We start from the raw sequence: 21770 nt of genomic DNA, 5'->3' as shown, positions 1-21770 counted from the left end.
AGGTCTCCTCGCAAATGAGAGCTGAGCCCTGCGTGCCGCCTGCTCTCCGTCTCCCAGACAGAGAATTTCCTCGATACTTTTATTGTCATCTCTGATTTACTCAGCTTCGTTGCCTGCTGGAAGCATATTTGTTCCAGCCTGGGCCAAGATGTGACTCTGGAGAGGTGGCTGTCAACCTCAATCTAGTCAAGGGCAGCCGTGCCCCCGTGTCGCTGTCAGGCTGCGGGCAGCGCGGCTTCGCCCCTGTCGCTCCAAAACCAGGGGGCAGGGCTCGGGAAGGAGGTGACAGCTTGAGACCCCCACAAAGAAGCCAGTGCTGGGAAGGTCTGAGGTGTACTTTAGAGAGGAAGAATGAGTCTTGGAGTGGTTTTGCTCACGTAATGAGGTGCTTTTGTCTTGCTTGTCCCTGGTGTGAGGGTGCGAGCCCTGATGCGCTGGGAGATAATGTGCAGCCGTGCCCTGAGCAGCTTGCAGGAAAACCAAGCTTGCTGCCTCTAAAAAGGTTTGTAGACCCCTGGCAGTTCCTCTCTTGGCAGCATCTTCATCCCCACAGCATTTTTAGAGATGTTGGATGAGTTTTTCCCCCTATAGGAGGCTGAGAGGCAAACTCGGCACCCTCTACAAGTACCTCAGAGGAGGCTGGTGTGAGGTGGGGGTTGGTTTCTTCTCACATGCAACAAGTGCCAGGACCAGAGGAGACAGCCTCAAGTTGTACCAGGGGAGGTTTAGAATAGAATAGAATTAACCAGGTTGGAAGAGAACTTTGAGATCATTGAGTCCAACCTATCACCCAACACCATCTAATCAACTAAACCATGGCACCAAGTGCCCCATCCAGTCTCTTCCTAAACACCTCCACCGATGGTGACTCCACCACCTCCCTGGGCAGCACATCCCAATGGCCAATCACTCTTTCTATGAAGAACTTCTTCCTAACATCCAGCCTGAACCTCCCCCTGGCACAGCTTGAGACTGTGTCCTCTTGTTCTGGTGCTGCTTGCCTGGGAGAAGAGACCAACCTGGCTACAACCTCCCTTCAGGGAGTTGAAGAGAACAAGAAGGTCTCCCCTGAGCTTCCTCTTCTCCAGGCTAAGCAGCCCCAGCTCCCTCAGCCTCTCCTCACAGGGCTGTGCTCCAGACCCCTCCCCAGCCTCCTTGCCCTTCTCTGGACACCTTCCAGGAACTCAACATTTTTCCTAAACTAAGGAGCCCAGAACTGGACACAGGACTCAAGGTGTGGCCTAACCAGTACTGAGCGCAGGGCAGAATGACCTCCCTGCTCCTGCTGGCCACACTGTTCCTGATGCAGTCCAGGATGCCCTCGGCCTTCTTGGCCACCTGGGCACACTGCTGGCTCATGCTCAGCTGCTGTCCATCAGCACCCCCAGGTCCCTCTCTGCCTGGCTGCTCTCAGCCACTCTGCCCCCAGCCTGCAGCACTGCCTGGAGTTGCTGTGGCTAAAGTGCAGCCCCTGGCACTTGGACTTGTTCAATGCCATCCTGTTGGCCTCTGCCCATCTGTCCAGCCTGGCAAGGTCCCTCTGCAGTGCTCTCCTACCCTCTAACAGCTCAACTCCTGCCCCCAGCTTGCTGTCATCTGCACATTTATTGATGATAGACTCAATCCCCTCATCCAGATCATCCAGGCTGGATATTAGGAAAACTTTCATCCCAGGTATGGTTCTCAGGCACTGGCACAGGCTGCCCAGGGAGGTGGTGGTGTCACCACCCCTGGAGGGGTTTGAAAGTTGCATTCATGAGGTGCTGAGGGATGTGGCTTAGTGGCAGTGGCTTAGCAGCAGTGGTGGCATTGGGAGCTCTGGGTGAGTGGTTGGACTTGATGATCTCCAAGGTCTTTTCCAACAGTTCTATGATCCTATCTATCCCTTGCCAGAAGGAAACAAACATTTTGGGGGGAAGAATGGATCTATTTTGTGGGGGTTTTTTTGTTGCTGTTTTTTGGGGTGGGTTGGTTTGTTTGTCAAACAAGAAATCAAATTCTCCTTGAGGAGAGCAAAATAGAAAGCCAACAACTTCAGATGGAGACCTCTGCCCAGCCCAAATTAGGGGGGGGGACTTCATTTGCAATGGTAAAACACTTGGAGAGCTGCAGATGAAAACTGCAATTTAAGTGCCTAATATTATAATTATGAAGTGATGTGTTTTATTAATGGGATTGAATGCTCAGAGCTTTGTGGTAATGAGCTTTTTTGAAGGTCCTTCTAATAGACTTTTCTGATCATCAGGGCCCCAGCATGCTGTTCCCTCTAAAGGCACCTCCAAACTCATGGGGCAGCCAGGGACAGGGTTAATTTGTTGACTTGAGCAGTAATTAGTCACCTCTCTCCTGAAGGAGCTCTCCTTGGAGGGGAAGAGGAACCCAAACCCCTTGCTCAAGGCATTGTATGGGTAATCTGACATCTAATCGTGGTGGGACAAGTGACTCTTGAGCAAATGAAGTGTTTTGGGAGCCTTGGAGATGAAAGGTTTTGTGTTGACAAATTAGCACTTTAGCAGATTGCTAGCATTAGAGCTCTGTGGCTTTGCACAGTGTGTGCCTTTGGCCCTCTCTAACACGGGGGAAGAAATAATCTCCCCCTCCTGCAACACCCTTCTGAAAGCACTTCTGATGCAACACCCTTCTGAAAGCACTTCTCAGAATGAATGGGAAGCAAAAATGAAAGGCCTGAGTGGTTCTGTGGGCCAGCCCCCACCTCCCACTGGTGTCAAGCTGGGTCAGACACACTGGTGCACATGGGACAGCAATGTGCCCTTGTGACCAAGAGGGTCAGTGGTCTCCTAGACTGTGGTAAGAAGAGTGTGGACAGTTTAAGAAGGACATTGAAATGCTTGAACTTGTCCAGAGAAGGGCAAGGAGGCTGGGGAGGGGTCTGGAGCACAGCCCTGGGAGGAGAGGCTGAGGGAGCTGGGGTTGCTTAGCCTGCAGAAGAGGAGGCTCAGGGGAGACCTTCCTGAGAGTTTTAGCCAGGAGAGGGTTGGTTTCTTCTCCCAGGCAAGCAGCACCAGAACAAGAGGACATAGTCTCAAACTGTACCAGGGGAAGTTTAGGCTGGAGGTGAGGAGAAAGTTCTTCCCAGAGAGAGTTGTTAGCCATTGGGATGTGCTGCCCAGGGAGGTGGTGGAGTCCCCATCCCTGGAGGTGTTCAAGAAGGGATTGGATGTGGCACTTGGTGCCATGGTTTAGTCATGAGGTCTGTGGTGCCAGGTTGGACTTGATGAGCTTTGAGGTCTCTTCCAACCTTGGTGATTCTGAGATTCTGTGACAGTAGGTCAAGAGAGGTTCTCCTGCCCCTCTACTCTGCCTTGGTGAGACCACACCTGGGGTATTGTGCCCAGTTCTGGGCTCCCCAGTTCAAGAGGGACAGGAGCATCCTGGAGAGTGTCCAACAGAGGATATGAGGATGCTCAAGAGACTTCAACATTGTGTGATGAGGAAAGGCTGAGAGCCTTGGGGCTGTTAAGCCTGGAGAAGAGAAAGCTGAGAGGAGATCTCATGAATGTCTATAAATATCTGAAGGGTGGGGGGCAAGAAGAAAGAGCCAGGCTCTTGTCAGTACTGCTCTGTGACAGGACAAGGGGCAATGAATACCAGCTGAAACTCAGGAGGTTCCACCTCAACAGGAGGAGAAATATCTGTGCTGTGAGGGTGCTGGTGCTGCCCTTAGAGGTTGTGGAGTCTCCTTCTCTGGAGACTTTGAAGCCCTATCTGGATGTGCTCCTGTGTGACCTGCCCTGGGTGATTCTGCTTTGGCAAGGGGAGGGGGTTGGCCTGGATGACCTCTGGAGGTCCCTTCCAATCCCTACCATTCTCTGATTTACAGCTTGGATATAGAGAAGTAGATATGAATATAATCTCTCTGTATAACAGCACTAGAGAACATAGATCTACAATATAAATAACAGCCTCAAACAGAAGAGCCCCTGAATGATGCTAACCTAGGCTCTGAGATGAAGGCAGACTTGGGAGACAGATTTCAAGTCTAAAGAAAATATTGAACTGGGATATTTTGTTGACTTTTTTTGCACACACCCCCCCCCCCCCCCCCCCATCCTCTCTCTCCCTTGCAGTCAATTTATCACAACTGACTCTGCCATGAATAAATTTTGACTTGGAGAAATCAGCATCTAGCATTAATTATATTAATAGACACATTAATTATAGAACAGTGCAGAAGGATTCAACTGATTCAGAAGGATTCAGCTCAACTAAAGGCTGACCAGGGAGAGCAGGGGAAAAACAAAGCAGCAGATTTTAGAGCTGCTGCAGGGGGGATTGAAGATTTCTTTTAACAGGGAGGGGGGGAGGGGGGGGAAAAAGAAGCCATTTATCACAAGACACCACAATTATTTGACAAATCTTGCTTTTCTCTGAACATTTCCCTTTTATGCAAGAGTGTAATTAGCTTTGATTAACTTCTCCATGGGCAGTTTTTGTTTGGCTGCTCTAAAAGCAGGGGAATTGAGGGTTGGGATTTTTTGGTTGTCTTCCTTCAGAGCTTTCAGTCTCAAAGTTTTGCCAACAGGAAGGCAAAAAAAAAATCTCCTTTCTTATTTGGCCTCCTCCCTCTAGTTAGGTGTCCTTGAGGCATTTAGGCCTTGCAAAGCCAGGCTAGGGCTCAGCCTTCTCCCTTTGTTAATTAACCCAATATGTGCAGTCATATTTTACTTGGCAGCCTGACTTGAGAGCCCAGCTGCTGGGAGATGAGCCATGAGAGGAGAAAACAGAAGCTTTGTGTTGAGTTAATATGTGGATTTCTGTGGCTTGTCGGTGCTCCCCGGAGCATCTGCTCCTTGGCACTTGCTTAGCCATCTCAACCTGGGAAGGAGGAGTGTGGAAATGGGGAGGCAAATGGGAAAGTGAGGACGCAGTGTGGGTGGGTGGATGGGTGCCCCAAATCTGGAAGCGTTGCCTCGTGCCTGGAAGCGTCCAAAGTCAGGTTGGATGGGGTTTGGGGTTATAGCTAGATGACCTCTAAGGAGGGCTGCAATTAGAGGGTCTTTGAAGTCCTTTCCAACCCAAACCATTCCAAGATCACAGAATCAATAAGGTTGGAAAAGACCTCAAAGATCCTCAAGTCCAACCTGTCACCCGGACCTCCTGACTACTAAACCATGGCAGCAAGTGCCACATCCAGTCCCCTCTTGAACACCTCCAGGGATGGGGACTCCACCACCTCCCTGGGCAGCACATTCCAAGGCCAATTCCTCTCTCTGGGAAGAACTTTCTCCTCACCTTGAGCCTAAACTTCCCCTGGCACAGCTTGGGACTGTGTCCTCTTGTTCTGGTGCTGCTTGCCTGGGAGAAGAGACCAACCCCTACCTGTTCCAGTCTCTCACCACCCTCATGGGGAAGAACTTCTTCCTGACATCCAATCTGAATCTACCCACTTCTGATTTTGCTCCACTCCCCAGTCCCCCATGGGACACAGGGTTTTGGGTGGGTGGGACAGCCACAGATGGGAAGATCTGTTCCCTGCCCTCACCTGCATCCCTTTTGCTCTTCCCATTGATGGTTGCTGTCAGTAATGAGGCAGGAAAACTGGGCAAGGAGACAGCACCGGTGCCACCCTGTCCACCCCCCCATTATCCTGACCTATTACATTGTAATAAATTGAACCATTCCACTCCATTATTTCATATTTGAGGAGATTTATAGATTGTCCTGGTGGCTGAAGAGGCAGTGATTAAAGGAGCAGCGTGCTAATGAATGAGCCTCAGCACAAAGCCTCTTTAATTAATGCACAGCCCAGGGGCTGTAAACGGTTTGCTGATAACAAGGCTGGCCCATTCAGGAGGTGAGCTGACAACTTGGAGCAAAATGAAGGCTTCTGTGGAGACATGGCCATGGTATTGAGATGGCAATTAAGGCTAATAAACCAATTCCTCTGCCCATCCATCGCTGCAGTGCTGGCCCTTCCTCTGCCTCCCGAGTAATGGCAGGTGGGGACTTCATTTGGCTCTTCCAACCTTCCTTTGGTGATTTAATTCACAGCCTGGCTGCTGCATCTGTTCCTTCCTGGGGCTCTTTCAGTTGTGTTAGTAGAGATGGATTTTTTTTCCCCCTTTTTTTGGTTTTTTTTTTTTTGCTCCAGGCTTTTCTGGGCTTGCCTGGAATTTCCCTGAGTCAGATTATTATGTCTGGAGTTTGGGGCTTTTTTTTTCTCCTTTTCCCTTTGTTTCTAAAGTTGTCTAATGGAGTGTCTTGCAGGGTGAGAATCATAGAATCAACAAGGTTGGAAAAGACTTCAGAGATCAGCAAGGCCAAGCTGTCACCCAACACCTCCTGGCTACTAAACCATGGCTCCAAGTGCCACATCCAGGCCCCAGAGAGGTGGTGGAGGTCCCATCCCTGGACATATTCAAAGTCAGACTTGATGGGGCCCTGAACAACCTGGTCTAGTTGGAGATGTCCCTGCTTCCTGAGCAGGGGGTGGACAAGATGACCTTCAAGGGTCCCTTCCAACCTGATGCATTCTGTGATTCCACCCATTCTGTATGGTGAGTTCATCACAGGGCTGGCTTGCAGAGCTCTGGGGTGGGATGGAACCTGCCAGGAGGAAATGCCAGCTTGCTGCAGGACAGCCTCCAGGCTGCCTTGTGGGTGTTGCAGGGCTTGGTGTCCCCTTTCTGCACGTGCTCTGGCAGGTGGTGTCAATGTGAGCTGTTGAACAGCCTCTGGGATTTGGGGGAAAACACTTTGCAGAAGTGCTTCAAGGGATGAGTCAGTGCTTGAATAAACAGTCAGGATGAACTCTGTCCTTGGCAAATTATGGGCTAGATGAACAGCTTGGACAGGTCAGTGCTGCTCCAGTGGATTCTTAGGAATTGCCATGATTTGTGTCCAGTCCTGCATGGTGGAGCTCTGGTGTGCTGAATGCTGTGCTTGGGGTCAGCCTTGCAGCAAAACTCCCTTGGTGCACTCAGTACCATGCAGCTGAACCAAAGCAGACTTCTCTGCTGCTGTTCTGGATCTCTGGAGTACTTGGGAGCACTGTCTGCCTCTCAGCATCCCCAGTGAGTTGGGAGAGATGAGGAACCCAAAGCTCAGAACCATCTCATTCTCCTCAATGATATTCTTACCCTGAAAGTTTGGGCAGGCAACCAGTGACAGAAGGAGAGGACACAGTCTCAAGCTGTGCCAGGGGAGGTTCAGGCTGGAGCTGAGGTGAAAGTTCTTCCCAGAAAGAGGAATTGGCCATTGGAATGTGCTGCCCAGGGAGGTGGTGGAGTCCTTATTGCTCTCTACAGCCACCTGAAAGGAGGTTGTAGCCAGGTGGGGGTTGAATCTATGATTCTTTGATTCCTTTCCTCTTTTGAATGTTGTGTGTCCTGTTTTCCCTCAGAATGCCCTAGTGGGATGCTCAGTGGGATCAGGGGAGTCACTCTGGCAGCAGCAGCTGTGTTCAGGATGCCAAGCCTATTGTAAATCCCTGCAGCTGGAGTTGCTGGAAGGTGTCCAGAGAAGGGCAACAAAGCTGGGGAGGGGTCTGGAGCACAACCCTGTGAGGAGCAGCTGAGGGAGCTGGGGGTGAGAAGAGGAGGCTCAGGGGAGACCTTCTTGCTCTCTGCAACTCCCTGAAGGGAGGTTGTAGCCAGGTGGGGGTTGGTCTCTTCTCCCAGGCAAGCAGCACCAGAACAAGAGGACACAGTCTCAAGCTGTGCCAGGGGAAGTTTAGGCTGGAGGTGAGGAGAAAGTTCTTCCCAGCAAGAGAGATTGGCCATTGGGATGTGCTGCCCAGGGAGGTGGTGGAGTCCCCATCCCTGGAGGTGTTCAAGAGGGGCTTGGATGTGGCACTTGGAGCCATGGTGTAGTTGTGAGGAGGTGTTGGATATTAGGTAGTAGGTTGGACTTGATGATCTCTGAGGTCTTTCCAACCTTGCTGATTCTGTGATTCTGTGACTGGATGATCCTTGAGGACCCTTCCAACCTGGTGTTCTATGAGGCTGTGAATCTCACCTTGCCAGGGTTCAGCATCTCCGTTTCTCCTTACCAAACCCCTGGTAGGTGGAAGGCCTTTACTTCAGCATGGGCTGCAGGGAGAGGAGGTGGCAAACTTTTGATACAAAAGAAATTAAAAAAGGGAAAGGAAAAAAAATAAAAGGGGGGAGGAGGGTTGGGGGTGTGGGGAGGGTTGGGGTGAGGGAAATACAAACGAGGCTGCCCGTGGCCTGCCGATTTAATGATATTTACCCCTTTGATTGCTGGAGATGATGAACGAGCCCTCGTGGCCTGTTGAGGGTGAAAAGTCTAAGTAGCAGGATGGAGCTGGAGGGTCAATCAATCACTCCTCCAGCTCCCCTGCCAGATGGGTTCATCAGTTAAGCACAGGTTCCCAGCAGGGTCGTACATTACCCCTGGCTGAGGGACGGGCACGTCGGCTGTGGCTGCTGACTCTTCTCCAGGGAGATCGATAACCCGTGGTGAGTGGAAGCAACACAGACTAAATGAAACTACTACAGCTCTCCTCTCCAACTTTAGGGTCTTTTTCTTTTGCCTCAGATTTTGGCTGCTCACATTGATGGTCCCATAAAATCCCTAGCAAGGGTTGGATCAGAGGGTTGGGACAGGTTGTGTGGCAGTATCGAGCCTCATCCCTGCAGGTTTTGAAGGCCAGGCTGGATGTGGCTGTGAGCAGCCTGCTGTAGTGTGAGGTGTCCCTGCCCATGGCAGGGGGGTTGGCACTGGGTGATCCTTGAGGTCCCTTCCAACCCTGACAATTCTGTGATTCTATGATTCTATCACAGTATATTCCAGGTTGGAAGGGACTTCAAGAGATCATCCAGTCCAACCCCATTGCCAGAGCAGGATCACTGAGTGTAGTCTGCACAGGAATACATCCAGGTGGGTTTTGAAAGGCTCCAGCAAAGGAGATTCCACTATGTGTTAAAAGTTCTTCCCAGAAAGAGGAATTGGCCATTGGAATGTGCTGCCCAGGGAGGAGGTGGAGTCCCCATCCCTGGAGGTGTTCAAGAGGGGATTGGACGTGGCACTTGGAGCCCTGGTTTAGGAGTCAGGAGGTGTTGGGTGACAGGTTGGACTTGATGATCTCAAAGGTCACTTCCAACCTGGTTAATTCTCCTATCCTATCCTATCCTATCCTATCCTATCCTATCCTATCCTATCCTATCCTATCCTATCCTATTCCATTCCATTCCATTCCATTCCATTCCATTCCATTCCATTCCATTCCATTCCATTCGAATCTAAAAGGTTTTTTTTGGGGAGGTTTCATATTTCCTGAGTTCCACCAACCTTGTGAGCACCACGCCAGGGTGATTTATGGCTCTGTGTTCTGTTCCTGGGAAACCTGCAGGATTCTGATACAAAATTCTCCTGGCTTTAACTGTCAAGTCTCACCCAAGCCCTTCTTTGGAGGCCATTATTCTTTATGTTGTCATTTCTGAAGAGCCTTTTACAGCAGGAGCTTGGCATTATATAGCACTTAGTAACGAGCAGGTTACACAGAGAGGAGAACATTCTGCTATGCTCAAACCTTTTAGGGTGATCATTGCAGCTCTTGACACCCAGGACAGATGTGCAGAGTGTTTTGCAACATATTTGTGTAGGGAAACTCCATTCCACTCAAGTCTTTTGGGTTTTATTTTTTTTGGGGGGGAGGGGGTTGTGATTTAGAGCTTGGAGGTGCTGGAGGGGTTTTGGCACCATCTGAGTTATCTAAGAGTTCCGAGTTCATAGAATCAAGCAGGTTGGAAAAGACCTCAGAGATCACCAAGTCCAACCTAGGACTTATTACCTAACACCCCCTGACTGACTAAACCATGGCTCCAAGTGCCACATCCAAGCCTTTTTTGAACACCTCCAGGGATGGGGATTCCACCACCTCCTGGAATGTGTCCAGAGAAGGGCAAGGAGGCTGGGGAGGGGTCTGGAGCACAGCCCTGTGAGGAGAGGCTGAGGGAGCTGGGGTTGCTTAGCCTGGAGAAGAGGAGGCTCAGGAGACCTTCTTACTCTCTACAACTACCAGAAGGGAGGTTGTAGCCAGGTGGGGGTTGGTCTCTTCTCCCAGGTGAGCATCACCAGAACAAGAGGACACAGTCTCAAGCTGTGCCAGGGGAGGTTCAGGCTGGAGGTTAGGAAGAAATTCTACACAGAGATATTTGCCATTGGAATGTGCTGCCCAGGGAGGTGGTGGAGTTACCATCACTGGAGGTGTTTAAGAAGAGCCTGGATGAGGCACTTGGTGCCATGGTTTAGTTGATTAGATGGTGTTGGGTGATAGGTTGGACTCGAAGGTGTTTTCCAACCTGGTTAATTCTCTTCTCTTCTCTTCTCTTCTCTTCTCTTCTCTTCTCTTCTCTTCTCTTCTCTTCTCTTCTCTTCTCTTCTCTTCTCTTCTCTTCTCTTCTCTTCTCTTCTCTTCTCTTCTCTTCTCTTCTCTTCTCTTCTCTTCTCTTCTCTTCTCTTCTCTTCTCTTCTCTTCTCTTCTCTTCTCTTCTTTCTCTTCTTCTCTCCCATCCTATCCTATCCCACCCTATCCCACCCTATCCCACCCTATCCCATCCCATCCCATCCCATCCCATCCCATCCCATCCCATCCCATCCCATCCCATCCCATCCCATCCCATCCTATCCTATCCTATCCTATCCTATCCTATCCTATCCTATCCTGATGGCCTGGGATGTCTCATTACTGTTTGTGGTTTTTTTGGTGTTTTTTTTTCCCCCCTGGCTGTGCTGCAGGCTCCTTCTGTGCCCTTGGGGATGTCTGCAAATCTTTCTTTTCCTCTTGTATCCCTGCAGCCTGCTCAGGCTGTGCTTTCTGGGGCGAGGAGCATCTCTTCCAAGGTGTCCTTAATTGAGGTCTGCCTCTGGCTCAAAGCGTCTGGGCACTGCTTTTGCTATCAATAACAATCATGGCAGTGCAAGAGCAAAGACAAAGGAATGATTCCCAGGAAAATAGAGCAGTGATGCTCTTCTGTATTGGTAATTCAGGGGTAAGGAATATAGATGAGTTTTAACAAGAAATAATAAGGCCTGGAGAGCTTCAGACCATAGACCTCATGAGGTACAGGGTTGAAACCAGATTTCCAGACCCCTCTGGGTGTGAGAGGAGGATTCACCAAATGGCAGGGATGGGAAGGGACTCTGGAGATGGAATCATTGCCCATTCTGCAGTGTATCAGAGAATCACAGCGTGGTTTGGGTTGGAAGTGACCTTAAAGATCATCTAATTCCGACCCGCCCTGTTGTGGGCAGGGACACCTGCTACTAGACCATGCTGCTCAAGAATCATAGAATCATAGAATCAGTCAGGGTTGGAAGGGACCACAAGGATCATCCAGTTCCAACCCCCCTGCCATGGGCAGGGACACCTCACACTAGATCAGCCTGGCCAGAGCCTCATCCAGCCTGGGCTTAAACACCTCCAGGGATGGGGCCTCAACCACCTCCCTGGACAACCCATTCCAGGGCTTCACCACTCTCATGGGGAAGAACTTCCTCCTCACCTCCAGCCTGACTCTCCCCACCTCCAGCTTCATTCCATTCCCCCTGCTGCCATCACTCCCTGATATCCTGAGCAGTCCCTCCCCAGCCTTCTTGTAGCCCCCTTCAGATACTGGAAGGCCACAATGAGGTCACCCCAGAGCCTTCTCTTCTGCAGACCGAACAGCCCCAACTCCTTCAGTCTGTCCTCATAGGAGAGCTGCACCAGCCCTCTGCTCATCCTGGCTTTGTACACTTCCAGGCTTGGTATTGTGCAGGAGAAAATGATGTTATAAAGAAATCAGTGGTCCTCTGAGCCCAAGCCCCCTGCCAAGGCAGGTTCACCTAGAGAAGATCACACAGGAACACTGGAATTGCTAGGGACAGTGCCTAGAATAGGGCCAGGCTGAGGTTGAGAGATGGACCCTGAACCACAGGCAAGGGCAGAGGAGCTGGAGCCAACCCCAGAGTCTCCCAGGAAATCCCTGGTGTGCCTAACTTGCAGGCACCATGAGAACTGGAGCTTTGTCAGGTTGGAACTGCTGGCTGAACTCCACGACTTCTATCCAGCCCAATGCAGTCATTAGAGAAGGGCTTAAACTCATTATCTCCTTTTCATTAGCATTAAGCATTAACTCTGGATGGCTGTGTTATTGATACAAATGTCTCTGAAACCTTCCCCCAGCTCTTGGCTTCGATGGATTTCAGAGGGGGCTTGGGGAAAGTGCTGCCTTTCATCAGGCTGGAATTTGTCACTGCTCCCCTGGAACCAAAGGGGGCTTTGGGTTGTTGCAAGGCAGGGAGGGTGGAAGGAGCAGATGTAGTTTGTCTCCCTCAGTCATTAATTCCTCTACATTTATCAGGAGGCTTCCTGTTTGTCTCCTTTTTAAGATAAATAATCTCAGCCCTTCCAATCCCTTGTCATATGGAGACAGGAATGATTTAAGGAGCTGGGAAAGTGCCACATGAGAAGGGATCCAGGGATCCCTGGAATGTTCAGGCTGGTCACCTCATTTCCTGAAGGATGGGGCCAGAAGATGGAGATGGCTGGGCTGAACGTGTCACAGATGTCCCACAGGCTAACCCAGGGAGAAGAGCACAGATGCACCTAGACTCATAGAATCAACAAGGCTGGAAAAGACCTCAGAGATCAGCAAGTCCAACCTAGCACCCAACACCTCATGGCTACTAGACCATGACACCAAGTGCCACGTCCAGTCCCCTCTTGAACACCTCCAGGGATCCATCCACCTGATCTTTTGTGTTCTGTTGCAGACACATTTCTGGGCTGTGTTAAGTCTGATTTGGGTATGGAATAAGGTCAATTTGACAGGAGTTGTCTGGATGACATCTTGGCTTCAAAAGCCAGGAGCAGATATTGGATTGGGTCCATAGGAGGCCATGAAGGTAACCAGAGGCTGGAGCACCTTTGCTGTGGGGACAGGCTGGGAGAGTTGGGGCTGTTAAAACCTGGAGAAGGCTCCAGGGAGACCTTAGGGAAGCCTTCCAGTACTTGAAGGGGGTTACAGGAGAGCTGGGAAGGGATTTTTGACAAGGGCTGGGAGTGACAGGATGAGGGACAATACCTTTGAGCTGGAAGAGGGGAGATTGAGAGTGGGGATGAGGAAGACACTCTGTAGAGTGAGGGTGTTGAGACTCTGGCACAGGTTGCCCAGGGAGGCTGTGGATGTTCCCTCCCTGGAGGTGTTCAAGGCCAGGCTGGATGAGGCCTTGAGCAACCTGAGCTGGTGGTGGCTGCCCCCTCCCTGGAGGTAGAATCAGAGAATCACAGAATCAATAAGGTTGGAAAAGACCTCAAGGATCATCAAGTCCAGCCTGTCACCCAAGACTTCCCAGCTCTCTCAGCCTCTCCTCACAGGCCTCCAGACCTCTCCCCTCCAGACCCCTCCCCAGCCTCCTTGCCCTTCTCTGGACACCTTCAAGTCTCTCAATGTCCTTCCTGAACTGAGGAGCCCAGAACTGGACACAGGACTCCAGGGGTGGCCTCAGCAGTGCTGAGCACAGGACACAAGGACTTCCCTGCTCCTGCTGGCCACACTCTGCCTGCTGCAGGCCAGGATGCCGTTCTTGGCCAGCTGGGCACACTGCTGGCTCATGTTTAGGCGGCTGTTTTGCTCCCCTGAGCACGCCAGGGCCCCTGGACAGCAGCAGTGGCAGGAAGGGTGCCCAGCCAGCAGGCAGGGCTCCCCCAAGGGCTGCCTCTAGCAGCGCCCTCATCGCACACGCTGTTGACGAGCAGCTCGCTGCGAGCTGAGATGGAACAGACTGCTTGAGGAATGTCTCCCTGCAGCTGAGCCTCATTTGTCCTGTCCATCCAGAGCTCGCCTCCCCTCGCTCCTGTTTAGTGCCATTGATTTATTGGATTGCAGGAATATTAAGAACCTCCAACTATTAGTCCTGATTACAAGTTCTTGGCGCCTTCATCACTCCATGTGTCTTGCTGTGCTCCAAGGGACACTAAGCCTCTTTGCTGGCTCTTGGCAGCTGTTGAGCATCACTTGACTGCTCTCCTCCTCTCTGTCTTCTCATCTGCTCTTGCCTGTCTCACAGCAACAGGTATTCATGGGGGGAGGGAGGAAGGGTGGGGAAAGAAAGCAACCTTCTTGAGCTGCTATCACAGAATGGGAGGGGTTGGAAAGGATCTCTGGAGGTCAGTTTAAGAAGGACATTGAGGCTCTTGAAGGTGTCCAGAGAAGGGCAAGGAGGCTGGGGAGGGGTCTGGAGCACAGTCCTGTGAGGAGAGGCTGAGGGAGCTGGGGTTGCTTAGCCTGGAGGAGAGGAGGCTCAGGGGAGACCTTCTTGCTTCTTCTCCCTGAAGGGAGGTTGTAGCCAGGTGGGGATTGGGCTCTTCTCCCAGGCACCCAACATCAGAACAAGAGGACACAGTCTCAAGCTGCACCAGGAAGTTTAGGCTGGAGGTGAGGAGAAAGTTCTTCCCAGAGATTGTTGTTAGCCATTGGAATGTGCTGCCAAGGGAGGTGGTGGAGTCCCCATCCCTGGAGGTGTTCAAGAGGGGATTAGATGTGGCACTTGGTGCCATGGTTCAGTAGTCATGAGGTGTTGGGTGACAGGTTGGACTTAATGATCTCTGAGGTCTTTTCCAACCTTATTGATTCCATGATTCTGTGATTCTATCATTGAGTCCAACCCCCCTGCCAAGGCAGGTTCACCTGGAGGAGGTCACACAGGAACATGTCCAGGTTGATTTTGAATGTCTCCTGAGATGGAGACTCCACCACTTCTCTGGGAACTCTGTTCCAGGGCTCCATCAACCTTCAATTAAGGATTTCCCTCCTCATCTTTAGATGGAACTTCTTATGTTGCAGTCTGTGCCCATTGCCCCTTGTCCTGTCACTGGGCACCACTGAACAAAGCCTGGCTCCATCCTTCTGACACTCACCCTTGAAGTATTGACCATCATTGATGAAATCCCCCTCAGTCTTCTCTTCTCCAGACTAAATTCTCTCACTCTTTCCTCCTCACAGAGATGTTTCAGTCCCCTCAGCATCTTTGCAGCCCTTTGCTGTACCCTCTCCAGCAGGTCCTTGTCCTCCTTGAACTGGGGAGCCCAGAACTGGGAACAATATTCCAGATATGGCTTCAGCAGGGCAGAACAGAGAGGGCAAAGAACCTCCCACAACCTGCTGTCCACATTCCTGATGCACCCCAGGATGCTATTGGCCTGCTTGGCCACACAAGGCACACTGCTGCCTCATGGTCATCCTATTGCCCACCAGGACTCCCAGGTCCTCTTCCCCAGAGCTGCTCTCAGAGATCTTCTCCAGAGATGATCTCATCTGTAGCAGAGCCAGGGAAATGAGGTTGCCTGTGTCCTTGCCCTGATGTTCCCACTGCATTTGAGTTCCCTCTACTTCTCCTCTGCTGCTTCCCATCCCTTTGGTCCCTTTGGCCATCACCAGTCCTCCTGCATTTAGCACTGGCTTTTCTTCCCTACCTTCCATGTGCTCTTTGAAGATCTCAACATCTTAGAGTGGCCTGCACAGTGTTTTCCCTTTTCATCCCTTTTCTGGCTCCTGAATGCTTCCAAAAAGAAATGGGGTCATCCTGAGTGCATCTGGGACTGTATTTAGCTCCTCTGGTGAGATGGAGATGCCACCAACAAGGAGGTGCTACAGTAGCCCAGCTTTTGAAGCTGGCCTGGATCAGGAGCAAAATAGCCTCTGGCAGTGAGGGAGGCAGGGAGAAGAGGGAACTTGGGGTGAGAAAAGTGCTGAAAGGAACAGTCTGTGCAGCAAGATGTGCCAGGGAGGGAGGTGCATGGATGGGCTGGGCCCCCCGGGCTCCAGCTGGGCTGTGAGCATGGGGAGGCTGCTTGGGGAGGGTGCCTGAGCTTTTTTTTGGTGGGGGTGTGCAAGGAGGCTGCAGCCCCCATCCCATGCTCCAGGTGGGCTCTGTGGGGATGCAGTAGAGCTCAGGTGGCTGTGTGAGGTGGTGTGGTAGCCAGTGCTGATGCTGTGACAGGGGTGACCCTGTGCTGTGCATATACCTGAGGAGCAAAAAGGAATGAGCTGAACCACAGAATCACACAGCTCTGGAAGCTCTGTGTGATGGAGCTCATGTTGAGGAGGCTTTTGCCTCTTCAGTGCACTCTAAATGATGCTGGGCGCTGCAGGGATCCCCCCAAAGCTGGGTGGCTGGGATCCAGCTCCCTGCCTGGTGTGTCCAGCTGGGTGATGTCATGTCCCAGGTTGACTGTCACAGGTGGAGGAAGAGAGGCACCAGGCTCCCACCATCCTCCATCCCTCCTCCTGTGTCAGGGAGAGGGCTGCATCCCAGCAGCTGGGAAATGGATGGGCTCCTTCATCAGGACAGGCAGCCAGAGAAGTGGGTGCTGGAAGCCCTGTGGTGTTTCCCCTCCTTTCCTATTCTCTCAGAGGCTCTGTGGTGAGATGAGAGCTTCATTTCCAGCCCTGTCCATCCTTCATCACTCATGGCCTTAGAAATATTTCAGAGGAAGGGTTTCCAGTCTGCTGGCTCGAGGCTCACTAACTCATCTGGGCCAGCCACTGGTGAGTAATGGCTGGTGTGTGCTCCACAAGGACCTGGCTGTTTCCCCATGAAAGGCTTTCAATCATGCTTTGGCAGCCCTGTGGCCACACAGTGCTTTAGCCTAATTACAGCAGCATTGCTTAATACACTGCAGCCACCAGCAGAAGGGGACCTGGAAGCTTCAGCTGCGTCTCCCAGCTCCTGCTGCCCGCCGGAGAGGTGTGACGTGGTGAGGAGCAACAGGTCCTCCCAGATGGGATGTCACCAGGGATTCATGGCAATGGTTTGGGTTGGGAAAGGCACTAAAGGTCATCCAGTTCCAACCCCCCTGCCATGGGCAGGGACACCTCCCACCAGCTCAGGTTGCTCAAGGCCTCATCCAGCCTGGCCTTCAACACCTCCAGGCAGGGGACATCCACAGCCTCCCTGGGCAACCTGTGCCAGAGTCTCCCCACCCTCACTGCAAAGAATTTCTTCCTCATCTCCAGTTTCAGTCTCCCCTCTCTCAGCTCAAAGCCATTGTCCCTCATCCTCTCCCCCCCAGCCCTTGTCAAAAGTCCCTCCCCAGCTCTCCTGTAGCCCCTTCTAGTTCTGGAAGGCTTCTCTAAGGTCTCCCTGGAGCCTTCCCTTCTCCAGGCTGAACAGCTCCAACTCTCTCAGCCTGTCCTTACAGGGGAGGTTCTCCAGCCTCTGATCATCCTCATGGCCTCCTGGACCTGCTCCAGTGGCTCCAGGTCCTTCTTGTGTTTGGGGCCCTAGAACTGGATGCAGTGCTGCAGGTGGAGCCTTCACCAGAGGGAGGTCCTGTGGCCCCATCCATTCCTTCCAGGGCAGGGCAGCAGCAGCACTTGTAGCTGGAGTTTTGGGTCCAGAGGTGATCAAGGTGCACATGGGATGGGTTGGGATGTGTAAATAAATAACAGAGAGCTCTTCACTCTGCTTCCACCCCTTGTGCTGTCCTCTCCCTTGGCCATCCTCGCTCCCTGGGCCTGCAGCAAACACGTTACTCAAGGAGCAGCCAGGCTGCTTAAGGAGCTAAATTTATTTCATTTTCTGAACTGCAGCTGGGAAAAAATAAGGAGCCATTAGGCTGTCAGTTGTCAGAGCTTTACAGGAGCATCAACACATCATCTCCTTCTTTACTGAGGCATTTAATGTGCCAAGACCCATGACGGACTGTCTGGAGTGGATTCAGAGGGCAGATGGGATGGTGATGGAGGGCAGGGCAGGAAGGTTTCCTCTGCTGTGTGGTTGTATGAGCCTTGAGAGTGCTGTACAGAGTCCTTCAGAGCTGCTGTCTTGTGGACATTGTCATTTGCAGCACAGGAGGTTCCACCTCAACACAAGGGGCTGGAGGTGGGGAGATTCAGGCTGGAGGGGAGGAGGAAGTTCTTCCCCATGAGAGTGGTGAAGCCCTGGAATGGGTTGTGCAGGGAGGTGGTTGAGGCCCCAGCCCTGGAGGTGTTTAAGCCCAGGCTGGATGAGGCTCTGGCCAGGCTGATCTAGTGTGGGGTGTCTCTGTCCATGGTAGGGGGATTGGAACTGGCTGATCCTTGTGGTCCCTTCCAACCCTGACTGATTCTATGAGTCTATGATTCTTTACTGTAAGGGTCACAGAGCCCTGGAACAGGCTCCCCAGAGGGGTTGTGGAGTCTGCTTCTCTGGAGACTCTGCCTGTCTGGATGTGTTCCTGTGTGACCTGAGCTGGATTGTATGGCCCTGCTCTGGCAGGGGGTTTGGACTCAATGATCTCTTTGGGTCCCTTCCAAGCCCTGCCATCCTGTGAGCCTGTGATCTCAGTGGCACCAGTCCTGCTGGTGCCTACAGGGATGCCAGCAGGTCATGAGGAGCTCTGGTGCTCAGTCCCATTGATATCAGTGGATAAAGCAGAACCATGTGTCCCCGGTGCAGTGCTTGAGTGGAGACTTTGGATACTGCCCTGGCCAGCAGGCAGGAATGTTCCTCCCCATTTTCTGTCCATCAGGAGGTTAATGACTGCCTGGCCAATGCAATATGATGGGGCAGAGAACTGACAAGGAGAGCAGTGTGGGAACTGTGACTTAGGCTGAGGAGAATTCTTTTCACAGAATCACTGAATGGTAGGGGTTGGAAGGGACATCTGGAGATCAAGCCCAAGCCTCCTGCCAAGGCATGGTCAGGTGGAGAAAGTCACACAGGAGCACATCCAGGTGGATTTTGAATGTCTCCTGAGATGGAGACTCCACCACCTCTCTGGGAAGTCTGTTCCAGGGCTTCATCAACCTTCAATTAAAGAATTCCTTCCTCATATTTAGATGGAACTTCTTATGTTCCAGCCTGTGCCCATTGCCCCTTGTCCTGTCACTGGGCACCATCCTTTTGTTCTAGTGCTGCTTTCCTGGGAGAAGAGACCAACCCCCACCAGGCTACAACCTCCCTTCATGTAGTGGTAGAGAGCAAGAAGGTCTCCCCTGAGCCTCCTCTTCTCCAGGCTAAGCAACCCCAGCTCCCTCTTGAACACTTTCAGTGATGGTGACTCCACCACCTCCCTGGGCAGCACATCCCAATGGCCAATTCCTCTTGCTGGGAAGAACTTTCTCCTCACTGCCAGCCTGAACCTCCCCTGGCACAGCTTGAGACTGTGTCCTCTTGTCCTGGTGCTGCTTGCCTGGCAGAAGAGCCCAACCCCCACCTGGCTCCAACCTCCCTTCAGGGAGTTGCAGAGAGCAAGAAGGTCTCCCCTGAGCCTCCTCTTCTGCAGGCTAAGCAACCCCAGCTCCCTCAGCCTCTCCTCCCAGGGCTGTGCTCCAGACCCCTCCCCAGCCTCCTTGCCCTTCTCTGGACTCTGTCTCAATGCCCTTCTTAAACTGAGGAGCCCAGAACTGGACACAGTCCTCAAGGTGTGGCCTAAGCAGTGCTGAGCACAGGGCAGAATGACCTCCCTGCTCCTGCTGGCCATACTGCTCCTGATCCAGGCCAGGATGCCATTGGCCTTCTTGGCCCCCTGGGCACACTGCTGGCTCATGATCAGCCAGCTGTCAACCAGCACCCCCAAGAGGTACACCCCCTGGGTATAGATATAGGTATTGGTGTAGGTATCAATATAGATGATACAGACAAATTGTTGGCTGCCCAGAAACCTCCCCAGCCCTTCCCCACGGCGCAGCTCCCTCCCCAAATGCAGTGTTTGGTCTGCACAGCCCCGAAATGTATGGCAAATATTTGATTTCAGAGGCTGGCATCTTGGCACTGGCACTGACTGCATTACATGTGAGTGATGAAAGGCCCTGTATAAATAGGGTGTTTCCACTGCTATTGATTGCATTATGATTGCAATTCCGTTTGCAATGGAGCTGACTGTGTGATGTGTGTCATTATATTGGCAGTCTTCATTAGTGCTTGCCTCTGGCCACTTTCTCTTTCCCCACCAGTTGTGTCTGGAGCTGGAATTGTGTAGGTGGAGTGGCAAAGGCAAAGCTGGTTAAGGGAGGCTGCAGTGCACAGCAGTCTTGACCTGCCCCGGGGTGGTGGGAGAAGCAGGGGAGCGATGCGATGCTCGCCTCTGTGGGCACTGGAGCAGGCTGCCCAGGGAGGTGGTGGAGTGCCCACCCCTGGAAATGTGTGGCCATGGCACTGTGGAATGTGGTTTAATGGCCATGGTGGTGTGGATGGTTGGATGTGATAATCTTAGAGGTCTTTTCCAACCAAACCAGTTCAGCCAGTCTATGATCTGGGCACCTAGAGAAGCTGTCCTGACCCCAGGCCAGCAGCACCCCCCAGCAATTCTGGTGCACACAGGACATACCTGCATGGGTCTGGGGACCTGAGCAGGTCTGGCCACTTGTGCAGGTGATGGGTTCATGCCCTCCAGGTTGTTAGTACCTTCAGCTGGAAATCCTCTCACATGTGGGGGTGGCTGAGCCACTCTGCTCTCCTGCCAGCTGCCATGGGTCCTCCTGGGTCGTGTCCATCGCAACAAAGACCTCTAACCCTTCCAATGCTCCTTCTTGCTCTCCATGCTGACCTCCTCATTAAAGAAGCTGATTTTCTTGTATCATTTGGGTAGCAAAACATCTTCTCTGCTTTGATTCCCCCCCTGTCTTCTTTTGCTTTGTGATGCTGTGTGCTCAGAGGTGGCTTTTGATATTTTCCCAGGCAGTATCCCTTCCTGCTAAGAACAAGGTGTGAGCTGTGTGTGTTTGTTTCCACAGGCAGGCTGGAATGGGAAGAAAGGGATCTGCATCCCCTAAAACATAGGCAGGGAGGTACAGCATTGCCTTTATTTTCCCCTGAAGCTCATGAGAGGGTTGACCTTTGCTACCCTGCCCTGGAAATGTCATCCTGGACGGCGAGGGAGCTCTGTGCCTGCTCCTTGCCCGAGGCTCTGTGGCAAACTGATTAAGAGCAGAGGCTTTGAGCTCAGGAAGGGTTTTCCCTGCCTGGGCAGGTGTTAATGGGAAAGGTTGGAGGTGGGATGGGGAGTGAGGACTGGAGCAAGAAGGGGCAGGCAGGTGAGCCAGCGGGTAGGGACAACGGGAGCAGGGATGTCTGTGGAGGATTTCTTTGTCTGCTCCCTTAATTAGAGAGGAGATGAGGAGCTGGCTTGGTGACCCCAGCTTGGCCACCCCTGGCCCTTTGAGGAGTGGTGGGAATTTGGAGTAAGCTCTGCCTCTGGCCCTCTCTGGCTGTCCCAAGGTGTTTGCCTTTCACTTGAAGAAAGCAAAAAAAACACCAACCCCAAACCCATTTCAAAACACAGTAGAGGGGTGAAGATGGTGAGGGGGAGGCAGGGATGAGGAAGGCACACAAAATACACTCCCTCTCTGACAATCCACATGAGTTTGAAGTCAAAACATTCTGTGCGTGTCTGCTTTTTTCATCCCTCACCACCTGGTAGCTATTATCAGATGACAATTTATTCCAGGCATCCTCTTGGGAAGAGATTTTGTAAGCACCAAGATTTCACATCCAGAAAGGACCACGATGAGCACAGTGGTTGCTCTAGCCAGAGCCTGTGGCTCCTGCTTTCTGTCCCTTTCTGCTGGCTTTGTGACCCTTCCAGCCAGTAAAATCTCTGGGTTTGGGTCTTTGAACTCCAAGAGCCTCCAGTGGGTTTTGGACCAACTCTTCAGGAGAACCTCTAGACATGAGAGGGAAGGACTCTTGCAGCTTGGCTGGGAGGTGGTGGTAGAGGCCATGCATGGCAGGTGGGGATGTGTGTATAGAGGAATGTCATCCTTTGTAATGTCTGGAGGTTGGCTGTGCAGGTGTACATGGCTACTGGTAGATCACAG

This window comes from Dryobates pubescens, chromosome 34, assembly GCF_014839835.1.
Source record: "Dryobates pubescens isolate bDryPub1 chromosome 34, bDryPub1.pri, whole genome shotgun sequence".
Lineage (NCBI taxonomy): Eukaryota > Metazoa > Chordata > Aves > Piciformes > Picidae > Dryobates > Dryobates pubescens.
Note: the sequence above shows the minus strand (reverse complement) of the source record.